This window comes from Telopea speciosissima, chromosome 5 (assembly GCF_018873765.1).
Source record: "Telopea speciosissima isolate NSW1024214 ecotype Mountain lineage chromosome 5, Tspe_v1, whole genome shotgun sequence".
NCBI lineage: Eukaryota > Viridiplantae > Streptophyta > Magnoliopsida > Proteales > Proteaceae > Telopea > Telopea speciosissima.
This window is the reverse complement of record NC_057920.1, coordinates 58,314,612-58,330,594: the sequence shown is the minus strand read 5'-3', so window position 1 is coordinate 58,330,594 and position 15,983 is coordinate 58,314,612. Positions and strand designations below refer to the sequence as shown.

At 41.6% G+C, this 15,983-nt stretch overlaps 1 pseudogene; it reads left to right on the top strand.

The window, feature by feature from the left end:
• LOC122661932 overlaps positions 1-15,983 on the top strand; it is a 42,438-nt pseudogene that overhangs the window by 23,347 nt on the left and 3,108 nt on the right.

The window sequence follows — 15,983 nt, the reverse complement described above, 5'->3', positions numbered from 1 at the left end:
AATGTATGAGGAAATGGTGGCTGTGGAAAAGAACAATACTTGGACACTAGTTGATCTTCCCAGGAGGAGAACTCTAGTTTGATGCAGATGGGTTTATACCATCCAGTATAGATCCAATGGTACAGTGGAAAGATACAAAGCTAGGCTGGATGCAAAGGGTATAGTCAAGTGTATGGCATTGACTACCAGAAGACTTTTGCCCCTGTAGCCAAGCGTAACTCAATCAGGGTTCTTCTTTCAGTGGCAGCCAATAAAGATTGGCTAATGTACCAATTAGATGTGAAGAATGCATTTCTTCATGGAGATTTAGCAGAAGAAGTGTACATGCAGCCTCCACCTGGTTTTAAGTGTCCCTCAGTGAAGGGAAAGTGTCTCTTGAAGATAGCTCTCTATGGCCTCAAGCAGTCTCCTAAGGCTTGGTTTGAGAGATTTAGACAAGCCATCCTGAAGAATGGGTATTATCAGAGTCAAGCTGACCACACCTTGTTTATCAGAAGAGGTAATGGTACAGTTATAGCTCTCATTGTCTATGTTGATGACATTGTGGTAAATGGGAATGATGTTTCCTGAGATAAACAGATTGAAGTCTTATCTGGCTAAACAGTTTGAGATCAAAGACCTTGGACTCTTGAATACTTCTTAGGTATTGAAGTATCTAGATCAAGGAAGGGAATCAACATCTGCCAGAGGAAATTTGTCTTGGATCTTCTGAAAGAGACATGCATGATGGGGTACAAACCAGCAACTTCCCCAATTGATCCGAATCATAAGCTTGGTGATGAATGTGGTTCTTCTCTTATAGATGCAAGCAAGTACCAAAGATTGGTTGGGAAACTAATCTAGCTCTCCTTGATTTGACCAGACATCTCGTATGCAGTTGGTGTGGTGAGTCAGTTCATGCATGCTCCCAGGAGTGGATATCTGGATGCGGTGTATCACATCATTAGATACTTGAAATCCTGTTCAGGAAAAGGTCTTCTATTTGCCAGGCATGATCATTTGTAGATTGGAGGCTACACAGATGCTGATTGGGCTGGTTCAGTCTCTGACAGGAGATCTACTTCTGGGTATTGTACTTTTGTCGGTGGTAATCTAGTTACCTGGAGGAGCAAGAAACAACCAGTTGTAACTAGATCCAGTGCAGAGGCTGAGTTTAGGGCCATAGCTTATGGAGTGTGTAAGCTTATATGGCTAAAGAGACTACTTCAAGACTTAAGTTTTGAAACTGAAGGGCCAATGAGACTTTATTGTGACAACAAAGCTGCTATAAGCATTGCCCATAATCCGGTTCAGCATGATCGAACCAAACATATTGAGGTTGATCGACACTTCATCAAAGAGAAGCTGGATTCTAGGTGCATTTGTACTCCCTTTGTGAAGACAGGTGATCAAGTAGCAGATATCTTCACCAAGGGTCTCATTCCTAGTCTATTTAGTACCTTATTGTGCAGGCTGGGAATGTATGACATTTATTCTCCAGCTTGAGGGGGAGTGTTAGAGTTATTAGAATAGTTGTATAAGGGTTGTTCTGTCATTGTCTTATTATTAGATATGGCTAAGTTGTATTTTGTTATTTCTTCTTTATTTCTATTTATCTCCCTAGGGAGGTCTATGTAATTCTTAGAAGTGATTAATGAAGTGAATATGTGTGTTGAGAATCACTCATCACATATAATCGATTCGATTCTCCCCAAAACTCTCTCCTTCTTCTCCTCTTCTGTTCTCTTCTTCCTCTTCCCTTTGCTGTAAATCTGGTTCTAGTGCTTGAATCTTTCCATTCATAAAAACTAACTTCTATATGGTGGCACACAGGCTGAACTTCTTCACCGACTAGGAAGGTTGGGTGCCTTTGAAAAGTTTAAAGAGCCAGGTGATTTCGTTCTGCCAACAAACCTCTGGGGTTCTCAGATAGCCATTGAGTTTCAGAATTTCTGTCCATGTAGCTGACCCAAAGGGGCAGGAGCATATAAGATGGTCAAATGACTTGATCGGCACTTGGCAGAATGTACAAGATTGGTCAGGTGTGACTCCCCATTTAAAGAGCTTGTCTTTGGTGCTGAGAGCTCCACGCACTGCAAGCCAAGTAACAAATCTGTAACGCGGCATGCGATGCTTAAGGCAAACCAGGCTGTGCCATCGAACCTGGGCGGATCTCTGCCGGATGCACTCCCAGCCTGAAGCCCTGGAGTATTGACCTTTAGGAGTATGCTTCCAGATTGGAGTATCGTAGGGAATGCTATGGTGGATCTTGATTTTGGTGATATGATTCCAATAATGACCTATCAAAGGATCTCTAGGGCCATGCCTTAGCCAAGACATATCTTCAATTAGTGATGAGACTTTATCCTCTTTTGATCTTCCCAGAGCTGAGGAGATGAGGATTCCAGGCTGGTGCTTAAGCCAGGGATTGAACCAGATATGTGGGGCATGGCCAGAGGACGGTCGAGGAGAATGGCTTTCATCGTTGGAGAAGCTGAGGGCGGGGAATGGATGGTCCAAACTGAGTCTCGAGCAAGCCATTTGTGCCTAACCCACGTAGCCCAAAGGGAGGGCTTCTCGGTGATCAGATCCCATAGGTGCTTAAACAGAGCGGCTGAATTAGCATCAGCAATATGCTTAATGCCCAGACCTTCTTCATCATAGGGCATACAAACCTCCTTCCAGACCACTTAGTAGACTCCTTTGTTTCCATGCCCAAACCAAAGGAATTTTGATAGAAGCCTTTCAACCTCATGGATGATGGAATGGGGAAACGGAAGCACTTGAATCCAATAAGATATGATTCCCATCATAACTGACTTAATGAGTTGAAGTCGGCCTGCAAAGGAAAGAAGTTTTCCTTTCCAAGAAGCCAGGCGCTTTGAGAGACTTGATAACAGGGGAGAGTAATCTTCATGGACTAATCTCTTAGAACAGAGAGGAATACCTAGGTAGCGGATGGGTAGGGAGCTAGCCTTTATTTGAAGGATGTCACATATTCGGTTTTGAAGAGTGGGGTCACACTTAGAGAAGAACAGGGCAGACTTTTGGTGATTGATTGTAAGGCCAGAATTGGAGGCGAAGGAGTGAAGGACCTGGAGAATACCAGTTGCAGACTGGGTTGTTGCACGACTGAAAAGAAAGAGGTCATCAGCAAAGCAAAGATTTACCAGGTTTAGGTGGGTGCAGTCTTGGTGAAGCTGAATCGAATTGGACTCCATTGCCTCAGCAAATAGGTCATTTAGATGCTGCATTGCAATGAGGAAGAGGAGAGGGGAGAGGGGGCAGCCTTGACGTAGATCACGTTTGCTCCAGAATTGGGGGGGATTTGGAACCGTTAATGTGAACCACAAAACTAGGCTGAGTGATGCACTCAACAAGCCAAGAGATAAATGTAGGGTGGAAATTGAGGCTATGGAGGAGAGTGAAAAGCAAACTCCATTGAATAGAGTCAAAGGCCTTCCTGATGTTGAGCTTTGCTGAGAATCTTGGCATTCCTTTGGGGAGGTGTTGTTGGCATAGAAGGATGGTGTCTGATATGTTCCGCCCTTTAATGAAAGCCTTCTTGTTGTAATCTACTAGCTTGCCAAGGACGAGTTGGATCCGGTTACTCAGAAGTTTAGCAATGTACCGGTAAATTATTGAGCTAACAGATATAGGCCTGAAGTCCCTAAAATGACTTGCTGACTCTGATTTGGGAATGAGGACCATACGCGGAATCTTGAGCTCCTGGAGGAGGGTTTTATGCTGGAAGAAGTCGAGCACTACATTGCAAAGATCAGGACCGGTGTTTCCCAAGTAGATTTAAAAAATTTTGGACTGAAGCCATCTATCCCTGGGGCTGAGTCATCATCGTAGCCAAAAACAACGACTTTGATTTCTTGAACTGAGAACGGCCTAGCCATGTTAGCAGAGTTGTTGTTCAGAATTCTGTGAGAAGGCGGGCAAACTGGGGAGGATAGGATTTGCGGGGTTCCTTTGAAGATTTGACCGAAGTAGTTTGCTGCTTCTTGTCTAATGCTGGATGGTAGTACTAATTCTGTTGAAGCATCTGTGGTTGGAAAGCGCACGATGGAAGAAACTGGAGTTCCCATCTCCAAGGGTGAACCAGCGCGCCCGAGATTGCTGACGAAGCTCAGACTCTCTAGCTGTAGTTAGGGATTTAAGACTACTAACGACTTCACGCTCCTTGGCTGCCAGGGCAGCGTCGGAGTGGTTCCCTTGTTGCTAGGCTTGAAGGTTCTCCACTTGGGCTTGGCAGTCTTTTATCTGGCTATCTGAATCATGAAGTAAAGATTTACTCTAGGATTTGAGCTTTTCTTTGACCTTTTTCATCTTGCAAACAAGCTGGAACATGGGGGTGCCATCAACAGAGTGTTGCCAGGCTTCACGAATCAGAGGGATGAATTCCTGGTTGTGTACCCAGTGGTTAAAGAACTTGAAAGATTTGCCTGTGCTAGTTGGAGGAGTGCTAGTGGAGACCAGAGACCACCGTGGGGGAGTGGTCTGAAATACCAGGGGCGAGGAAGGAGGCGTTGGAAGTTGGGAATTGATCTAGACAGGTGTTGTTAACGAGAACATGATCCAACTTGCAGGAGATACGGTTACAACCAACAGAGTTATTGCTCCAGGTGAACTTGAATCCAATCCACTTTAGATCTTGGATACCTGTATCCCAGACACATTCTGAAAAAGCTTTAGTAGAGTGGAAATGGACGGGTGTACCTCCCTCTTTCTCAGCGAGGTTGAGGATTGAGTTGAAGTCTCCCATAATAGTCCAAGCTCCGAGGGTGGTGGCAGAAGTGCTTCTAAGATCCAACCAGAGGGCTTCCCGCTCAAACGTAGAGTTGGCAGCATATACAAAAGTAACAGTGAAATTATCATTAGCCGAATTAGGGCTAGCATTGCAAGTAATCAATTGGTCTGTGGAGTTAATAACCTGGACATTGACCTCATCTTGGAGCCAGAAAACACAAATCCTGCCCAGCCTAGCTTGTGATGGTTACTGAGGAGTTTTCACCTTGGTCGGAAGAGTTTTCTTGTCCAATAGAAGAATTGTTATTCTATTCATAGATGAAGGGCGTGAGAATTTCGTTGCGCAGTTTGTGGTAGGGATTTTATCCAAGACGAATGAGATTCTCATTGAATCTACGGTGATGTTTTCGTCGAATTTTTAGTTTCTTCCTATTTTGATGGTGCTAGAGGACGTGTCTTTTCTTCTTCCAAACATGTCATCATAGTTTGTCAATCATGGATACAAGAATGGAAGACAATCTTCGATCGTGAAGGGAACACATGTATGTGAAAGCATGGTTCGAGGTCTCGGTTTCGGACATGCTTTCGGCCATGCAGAAAACCGAGTTTGGCCGTCGGTGAGTTGGTGCATTTTTTTTTTTTTTTCGAAGGCTCGAAGCTAGGTTTCGGTGGGTTTTTGACCTAGTTAGATCATGAAATTTGGTATACAGCTTATTTTGGGCCATTTAAACACAATGGTACTATCAGATTTTGAAATATCAAAGCCCAAATAAGAGTTTGACGTTGGACCCTAGGTTGGTAGGCTACGACGTACTAATAGGCCCTATTCTACCCATAATTTAGTAGTAGAAAGCATACAATTAATATAAAATACCGAGATAATACCAAGATATTATCGAGATAATACCGAGATAATTCTGAGATCTTGAGTCGATGCTGTTTCCTTAACTCATCCTCTGTCTCGTCTCGGACCTTCAAAAAACCGAGATATCTCGGCGAGACCTCGTTTGATGCATAAAAAGGCACCTCTCATCTTCAATAAACTATTTCTTGAAAGAGTTGCAATGGGATAGCTCTTTAAAGCTGATTGAAGCATCAATAGTGCAGCCGTAAAGGAGTTGAAAAAAGCCAAACAAGAAGAACTTGTTGTCTCTACTGAGCCTATGGAGGACGTTCAGCCCCTTGCTGATGTAGATCGATTCCATGGGCTTCACTACAGCCGCAGGAATCAATCTAAGGGCTGTTTCAACACTCCAATGTTGGACTAACCCAAGGGGCCATAGAGCCAAGCAGCATTGCTGGACCCACTCACTATGTGCTGGGTGTTGTGGGGCTCACTCAAAACCCTAATTGTTACCTTCTAAATTTTGTCTATTGTATTAGTTGCTTAGTGACCCAGTTAGATTTTTATTTTCATTAAGTCATTATTGTCCTTGATATGGTTGTTACCAAGTTAGAGTTACTTAGAGAGCGAGTTTTTCCTTGTTCTATTTTTAGAAACTTGGTCCTATATATTGTAATAGGCCCAAGGAGGTCTCCCCATGATTTTGAATGAAGAAGAGATTATTGCTTTGTGCAAGTTATTGTCCTGAGAGAGGCTGTGAGGGTGAGATGCCCAGGCTGAGATAGCCATCTATCCCCATCCCTTTTCTGCCTATCCGATTCCTCTTCTCTTTTTCTGTTTGATTTCTGAGATTAAAACAGAGCAAGCGAGCCGTATTTAGGTGCTATTCTTCATTTCTAAAGTCCTCCCAAGTACTGATAATGAGTTGCTGATCTGAGGCTGAATTCTGGAGCCTGTGGCTGGGTTGTTTCTAATTCCCTTACTGCTGGTTCTAGTCTAGTTAATCCTGCAACCAAAGTGCTTCTTCCACTGATACTTGGAGATCTGAAACTCCTCAATAGAAGGGCCACTCGATCTGTATTTGTGGATCACCTGACCACAGAGCTGAGAGCTGTTAAAAGTTTTCCACCAGTGCTGCCGATTGCTTTGTTCTTCAAGACACTGCTGCTGCAACGTTAGGCTTCAACAACTCTACATCTAGACATTAAATTAGCTAATTTTTGGAGCACAATCCCTGTCAATATCCTCTCCACTCGATCCAAATATAGAGTTGATCTGCTGGCTGGTTTGGTATTTATTCACTAAACTTCTAATTCTGAATTTAGTTTCTAATTTGGTGAGCTATTGATATCTCTACAGCCGACCGTTAGTTTGGTGTAAGATTTTTAGGGATTCATCCCTCCTATTAGACCTCTCCGTGGTTACAAGTTTATGTCCATCCAGTGATCGTATCCATTATTTCTGAGGTTGCTAATTTTCTGGTTGGTAGTGTTTAATTCTGACATACAACACTCTTAACAGTGCTGCTATTTGTGGGCCTATTGTGTTGAGGCCGGTTTTATTGTATTGTGGGTATTGTTTGGGGTTGGGTTTGTTCCATACGTAGCCTGAAATTACTTGCAACAGAAAACGAACTTGTGAAAGATCTTGTTCCATACTATGAATTTGATCTTCTTCATATGTTTCAAGATAAGAACATGTGGTCAAAGCTTCATATTCTGAATTTTGTTCTATTTGAAGACAAAGAGCTGCAAGCACCTCTCCAAGTGTTGTTATTTAGATCGTTCTACGAAACTCGAGGGTGAGTTTTTTCAAAGAAATGAGAATTAATGCAGTTAAGATTTTTCAGTTGGGCCGGCCAATCGAGCCTCAAAAGGCTTTATTTGCACCATTGGTTGGGTTCTATAGACCTGGGATTCTTATTTTTGAGTTTATTGATGTAGTGGGCTTCTTAAATAAGCCCATATTTGGGTTCTTAATTCTGTACATGGGATTAAATATATGATTAGGTTGTGTGGGTCCATAAGTAGTCAGATCAAGAAAAAGTCCTTTTAAGTCAAGTGTTTTATATCAGCTCAAGTTAGTTTAAACTTATTAGGAAGTATAAGAGTCATTATTGGAGTCGACTACTATTTTTGATCTTTATATGTAGCAACCCCCTTTTTATGACAGAGTTGATTAAATAAATGGATGGATTAGTTTGGTATTTTGGAATATTCTTGGTAGCTGATACTTCAAATATAATCTGAAAATAAAACAAGGAAAAGAGAGAAATAATAGGGAGAGAAAGAGCGAGAAAGAGAGAAAATAGGATAGGGGTTTGGCTTTACGGATGAAGCCGGGAGCCCGGGATGTCTTGGCTTGGGTGAGGAAGCCCATGTCATAGAGAAATTTTAGGATTCAAATGTCTCCTTTTTTCTTCCAAATTTATGAATAAATAGTCGTACAATAATAACCACTTAACTACCCACTTAATCACTTTCTACCATAACTCCGTCTCTCCCTCCAAGTAACTACGCACAACCAATTAACATAATCCCATTGACCCAACTGATTTACTTAATTCACTTAATGACTCCTAAGCTAAACTAACTACTTACATTATTCAAAGCAGAATATACTAGACACATGACAATCCATCCCCCTAAAATTTGGTCTTGTCCTCAAGATCACTAAATTGCAAATAAAAATTAAACAATAATTCCGCCAGGATCCCAAATCTTGTTGGGGTAATTCCCAAGTTGCTTCCGTTGTTTGCCAATGGATATGAATTGGATGTTACGCCCACGAACTCGTCAGTCCAACAATGCTTGAAGAACCTGATGAAAATCCCGTACGGACCTGGGACGGTCAATCCCTGCTGAACAAATCTCTTCCAACCACCCTTGTTTTAAGCCGTTAAACAGAGGAGGATATTCCCGTATAGACCCGGGACAGCCGATTTCCTCTGCCGTGTCTGGCTCTAATGCCATTGGATACATGCAAAGATAATCTGAAAATAAAATAAGAATAAGAGAAAAATAATAGGGAGAGAAAGAGAGAAAATAGGATTGGGTTTGGCTTTATGGACGAAGGCGGACGTCTTGGCTTGGGTGAGGAAGCCTACCTCATCTCATAGAGAGATTTTAGGATCCAAAAGTTTCCTTCTTCCAAATTCATGAATAAATAGTCGTACAATAATAACCACTTAACTACCCACTTAATCAATTTCTATAATAACTCTGTCTCTACTAATTAACTACTCTTACCTCCATTACGAATAACCCCTCTCTCCAAGTAACTACCCACAACCGATATACATAATTCACTTAAATGACTCCTAGTCCAAACTAACTACTTACATTATTCAAATCAGAATATACTGGATACATAACAGTGGCTGAGGTGTCTTTCCTCTCTTCTCACGTTCCACGACTTCTTCCTTTCCCCCATACTTGCGATTCCATTTTTCCCCTATCCTTGCGACTCCATTGCTAGTAGCCTCTTTGCTTCTATCGTAGAAAAAAAGACCCACCACAAGCAGATCCTCTGATTGATGAGAGAGAACTGAACTCTCTAAAGCCTGATTCCAAAATACTTGGGGTCATAGAAGAGCTTGTATGTATTTTGAAAGCATGCAATGAGAGAAACTAGCTGAGGCAGAGATATTTAATACATGTAAGAAAATTTTAGATACAAAAGAGTATTCATCATAGCTAAATTTAAGAAAATGGTGTTCCCTTTTCTGTAGGCAGATGCCCATCCTTCGTTCTCTACATTGAGTAGGTTTTCAATATCGTGTTTGTATTTTCTTCAGTTGTAATCCTGTTGTGCATCAGTTTGGTGTTTCTTATCGTCTATTTTTGTTATTCATTCGGTATAGATCACATCCTGCACAACCTCCTGCAAGCAAGGGGTCTTATTCACAGGTGGGATTTTCCTATGATGGGGATGGGAAAGAGGAATCCCATGTCTTGGAGAGTGATGATGATGATAACGAGATGATGACGATGATGAGGATATAAACAGTGATGACAGCAATGATGAAGGAATGGATGCAATTGCAAAAGAATTTGGAGTGAAGAGGTATAGCTGGCTGGTTCATGTGGATAAAAGAGCCAAACAGGAAGAGAAACGGCAAAAGGAGGTGGTTCGAGGGGATCCTGCAATAGTAAGTTTACCGCGAGCACATCTAAAGTCAACTTTTATTTGAATTTTTGCATGGTTTGTCTACATGGCAATTCACATTCTTAATCTGCAGAGGAAGCTGACTCGCAAAGAGAGAAGGAAGGCTTCTCAGATGGAAAGGGAGAGAGAAAGGGAAGCTGCACGTATAACAGGATCCCGAGCTTTACATCATGATCCTTATCGGGATTTTCTTTTCTCTCTCTCTCTCTTTTTACGGTGGTGATGGGTTACATGTAATTCTATAATTTGTGGATCAATCCTTGTGATGCATGTTAGTGACACATCGTTTTCTGCTATTCATGCCTTTCCTGCTATTTTGTCCATGATTTTCAGGGAACCACGACGGAGTCCCACTTATGAAGCTTATTCCCGTTCTAGAAGGTAATTTTTATTGTATACCTAATCAAACTGATGTGCTTTGTGATTTCTATTGATCTAGGTAGTTACTTATTAGATTCTTACCCTGAGAAAGCTTGATGTGGACAGATCAAGATCCAGATCGCGATCACACTCCCCATCCTCAAGACGCTATGATCGTGGCATGCATTCTTATAATGGTCATAGAAGCAAATCAAGGACTGCTAAAATAGAATATATTACTGAATTCGGGGGCTCTCCTAGTGAATCAAAGCTTGAAGGATACTCTCCACCATCATCACCTCCATCCCAAGTTGATGTGCTGAACCGGTCGGAGCACTCGACCTTTAATTCTTGCAAAGATAGATTGGACAATGTTTTCTCTGCTGCAGCTTATTCTCACAGTCTGGTTACCTGAGGCAGAAATTTCTGGGGTTTAGGTTACATGAGGCCTAGGTTTATCAGCATGACTGACTAGGAGGAGTTCCCCCCCCCCCCCCCCTCTTAAAAATATACCCTATTTTGTGAAATATTGTATAACTGGTTCCAAGTGCTGAGCTTTGAGGGATTGAATTATTCTATGGGTGTCTATCTCTAATGCTTCTGATTCTCTGCAGGCCATCATCTGGTCACATACTTGAGGCACTACGTACTGATCCTGCATCTGCTGTATCTCTTGACCAGGAAAAGAATACTAAAGTGTTGAAACCATCAATTAGGTATCTATTTTAATATCTGGGTCCTGTTTGAGTCTTTCTTTGGATTTTTCTTTAACTTAATGAAATGTTCTGTTGTTATTGGTAGCACATCATCAGCATTGGCAAAACTAAGCAAATCAACGGTTCCAGGTGGGCCCTTAAAAGTACAACATGGTGAGAAGAAGGAAACTCCCCAAGAGCGCCTTAAAAGGATTATGAGCAAACAGTTGAACAAACAGAGTATGGTGACTATGGTCTGAACGATGTGCATATTGTCACTTCAATAGTTGATCTGAAAAAATTACTATCTCTGCACTGCAGAGATAGATATTGACTTGGATTATCTTACCGTATTTGTTATGTTTTGGGATACATATTTCTGATGTGTTGCATGCATGGTTGTGTAATTGATGTTTTTTGCAGTTAAGAAAGACACTGCTGTTGAGATGGCTAAGAAACGAGCACAAGAGCGACAAAGGCTGGAGAAACTTGCAGAAACAAGTCGATTAGGTCGACATGGACGCCGTAGCCATAGTAGAAGCCACAGTTGTTCTCCACAGAGGTATTTACTATGTACGAATGAGATGTTTCTATTTTCATATTGGTTGTTCATGATATCTGTTAAGATATGTACTGTGGTACTTGCTGTTTCAGTGATGGTGTTGGTAGTGTAGGATGTTGATCACGATAGGGGGGAGTGTCCCTATTGTGATCTAAGTTAAGGCTTAGCTATGCTAGAGTGAGTTTTGTTTATTGTTTCTGTATTTTTCTATAATTAGATTTTTATTTGGTGTGGACTCTTAGTAGGTTCCTACAAAGAGTCTACTTAGTATTTTATAAATAATGGATGAAGCTCACAATAGGAAGCACATAATTTTCTCTCTCTCTCTGGTCTCTTCTTCTTCCTCTACAGGTCCTGGTTTGTTAGGCTAGGTTTTGTCTCATGGTATTGGAGCTTTCTCAATAGTCAGACTGTATTATCAAATCTGGTTTTGATAGTCTAAGGAGTTTCTTGTTCATGTGTTGCAGCAACTTGGGCTGCACAATATTTATATCAGATCCTAGTTAATGGTGATATGATGACAAACCAGGGTCTCTTTTGAGTGATTAATCCACTGAAGACAATTTAATTGCATCTACAAGACTGACGGCAGTGTCTGGAGATTTATTTTGTTGATATCAGTCCATTGATTCTACATGAGGTTTTTAGAGTTGATTTACCCTTCCAGAAGAGCACTTGGTCCATGTTTTGATGCTGATAGGCCTTGGTAATCCTTTGAAATTGAGGTTATATCTCACTCCATGTGATACCTGTTTTAGGGTAATTTTTCAGATCTGTTGAATCTGAAATTAATTCTAATCTGTCCAGCAGACTTCTGTTATTTTTTGAGGCATTGTTGCCCTTCATCAATAGCCCACTCGATCCTATTTTGTAGCTAATCAGAGCTTCTGATTGGTGATAATCAGTTTTCTCCATAACAGCCTGTGGTACTATGTTTTTTGGGTTGTTATTCATTAAGTCGGTTACTTCAGTTTTTATAAATCTGTATATCAGATCCGGTTGCAATTGTAGGACATTGTTCCCTTGTTATTGAGGATCATTCGATCCAAATATGGAGGTTATCTGACTTCAAATTTTGTTGCGACTATATTTCACCCAATTTCTGGGTGATTTAAAGTTTTTTTCTTCATCTTCGGTTACTGCTGCTGCATGATGGCTGATCCCAACACTACCAACACCATCACTAAAGCAGCAAGTTCCACAGTACATATCTTAATTATATTACTAGTCTGTTATCTAGCTTGTAATATTTAGGGGCAATTACTATCACTCCCCTATACTCACCCTATATTTGCTCAAAGTTCCCTACCTTAAATTTCTTTTCTGATACTCCCCTATAAGTAAAGTTATACCTTTTCTTCTTACCTGTTATTTTAAAATTCCTAAATTACCCCTTTGTCCAGGTAATGTAGTTCTAGATTGGTAGGAGACCAACTAGAAGCCAAATAACCAGGATCTGATCTGAACAGGTAGTTCGGATAAGGCTAAAATAGGTGAACGTGTAAAATTAGGGTTAGGGTTTGATGGTAGGATTAGGGTAAGTTGATGTAGGGGAGTCTTCCAGTGAAGGTCCTGAGATATTTTGATGGAGTTAGGTATGCAAACTTGAATGGACAGCAGGTTAGGTTTAGTTTTTTTGGGTTTTTGAAAAGAGAATAATGGGGAATTCTAGGGTTTAGGATGGGAGTTTAGGGCAGGGGCTTGGATCGAGTTTCCCTAAGGGTGAGAGGGAGGTTCGGTCCAAGTTTGGGCTGTTTCTGATGGTTGGTTTGGTCTGGGCAGAATTTGGGTTATGGGATGTTCAGAGATGGAGGGGATGCTAGGGTTTAGTTTAGAGGATTAGAAGAAGAAGGGTTTGGGTTGGGGATGATTTACTTACTTCTTGTCTGAAAGTATTCTTGACCCTTGCAAAGAATTTCCGGCAGCTGAGTATGTATCTTCAAGAGATCGGCTAGGGCAGAACTAGAGCTTGAATGGGGATCAATGGAATGGGGTTGGGGATGGCTGTCTCAGCCTGGGCATCTCACCCATCCTATCTCAGGATTTTCACAAAGGCTCAAGCCAATGTTCATTAATAAAAATTCGTGTACAATGCTGGCCTCCCTTACAAACTTATATAGAAGACCCAAAAATAGACTTGGACATTAAAAGGACGGCCTAACCCTATCCTTAACTAATAAGGTAATCTAAATTGACTAGGAAAGTGAAATAATAAAGAAAACAGAATCAAAATAAGACTCTAACTAAACTAATGAAGTAAATCCCGTTTTCCTACTTTCTACCCATATTTTAGGCTCATTAAATTAGCCAATTACAAAGTAAACCCATGGGATCAAATTCCCAAAGCTTATTTCCACTAAAATAAGACCCGAGTGACTTATCTACATCACCAGGTAACTCTATTTCTCCTAACCGGCTTGCCCCATCACCCTCATTCAGATTTCAGATAGCCGTCACTCCCTCACTCCCTGCAGCTCATCCCCAATCCGCCACTACCCCCTCCAGGACCTCCATCATGCTTCACCCTACAGATGGACACATAAAAACAATGTCTGGGTACCTAACCGTTCCTCTTCTGCATCACAGATGAAAATGATGATTGATAATGGACCAAATAGGACATGGGGATGCGCAATTATAGACTGCATTCCATCCCCATCTTCGTCCCCTGGTATGCATAAATATCAGGACCCATTTTGACAACAACCATAACCCACCTTTATTCATGTTGGTAGGAATTAGGAGCAGCAATTAATTCCACATGAATGGTTTCCTGCTTCTGCTTCATATCAAACACAGTTGATCTCGAAAGGATACTATCAATTATCATAGATATCAAAACTCCATTCCAACCTAGGAAAACCAGTGTGACAAATTCACAGGCAGGGTAAGTGAAAAAACAGCTGTTGGTGATTTTGTTTGCAAAAAACTTTTTTTCTTAAGAGAATCTTGACCCCTTTATCCTCTTTCAAGTTTCGTATAAAATGGAAGAGGGATTCCAGTGCTTAATTAGTGTGAGAAAAAAAGCATTACATTTTGAGAAAACAGTGCAGTGGTTAATGCTGATCAAAAGGGATATCACAGAGCATATTCATTATGAAGTTTGGAAAAGAGTTGGTGTCACGCCAACATGAATTACCACCACCTCTAATCCATATTGAAAGATATCTAATCCACGAGAGATCTGCGTACAGGCCCCTCAGTGGGCTGACCCATTGAAACAGTAGCACCTACGGATCATCTGCCGTTCCTAAGGAGCAAGTGATTCTGGTGAACATGGTGCCATCAGGGGAGAATCAGAATTCTGAGACGAGCAAATATGAGACGATTTTCCTCATGTCATCTGAGGAAGGGAGGGGGGGGGAGTACGTGCTTCTCTTTGTTAACCTCTGTATAGAGGAACGGAGGTGGGCAGGGGGTGGTGGCAGATTGAGGATGAACTGCAGGAGGGGGATATGGGAGGAAAGGGCGTGGGGCTGGAGTTGCAGGGAGGGGGGGGGGGTGATGGGGCAAGCCGCTCAGGAGAGACAGGGTTACTTGGACAGAGAGGCAATTTAGGTATTTTAGAATATCAGGGGAAAGGAGAGGTAGAACTTTACTTACAGGGGAGTATCAGAAAAAAAAGTTCAGGGTAGGGGACTTTGAGTAAATATAGGGTGAGTATAGGGGAGTGATAGTAATTGCTCCTAACATTTATGTGCGATCAGGCCTGCCAAAGATTTAGTTGTCCTTAAGGCTGTTTTACGTATCAAAATTTTGGGGATGATTTCTTTTTTTGTTAGGGTCCATCTTTTTGTAACCTTATTTTCTCTGCCCCTAACATAAAGTGTTTTTACTTAGATTGATGGGCACATGATGTAATTTAAAAATAGCACTGTAGACATTTTTTTTTTTCATTTTCTGTACCTCCCATTTGCCCATTCCATCGCTCATGCTCTTTTCTTCCTCCCTCTGTTTCGATCATGAGTCGAATCCTTCTCTCTCTCTCTCCTTCCTCTGGAGATTAAGAGGATGTGGACTTAGATTCCAGATGCAGCAGGATTACTCACACACGACGTTTCTTTACTGTCCAGTAAACATCCACCTCACTCCTCTGAGCAGTTGGGATCTCTGTCCTTTCTCTCTATGACTCCTTTTCTATCTCTTCCGCAAGTTCTCAGAAAACCCCACCTCCCCTTTTCAACCCTTCTTTGTGTGACAATGTCGACCAGCCTTATTTCTCAGAAGACTCCTTTGTCTGCTCTCTTCTTTCCAATCATGATCGATCAAACTAAACTGAGCTTACTTTCCCGTGTAATCCATGTCCGACAAAACATAGATAATATGCAAAAAAAAAAATCTCCCTCATTCTTCTTCTTCTTAAGCAATTAAGAGGGACTCGAGGGATTTCCTGCAATACCCAACTCTTTCAAATGCTAAGCATCCTCAGCCATTAACTCCGTCGCCTCTGCTCGAGACTATACTGGCCATTGAGGAGGCATTCAAATACCAAAGTCGTCATCAGGAGGTTCAGGAAGTTGCAACCTGAAACCTCAGCCCAAAGAACTCACCACCAACGGACCAGTCATCCATCAAAATGGTCAACTGGGCACTCGGAAGCCCAATTTGACTTGCGACTTTC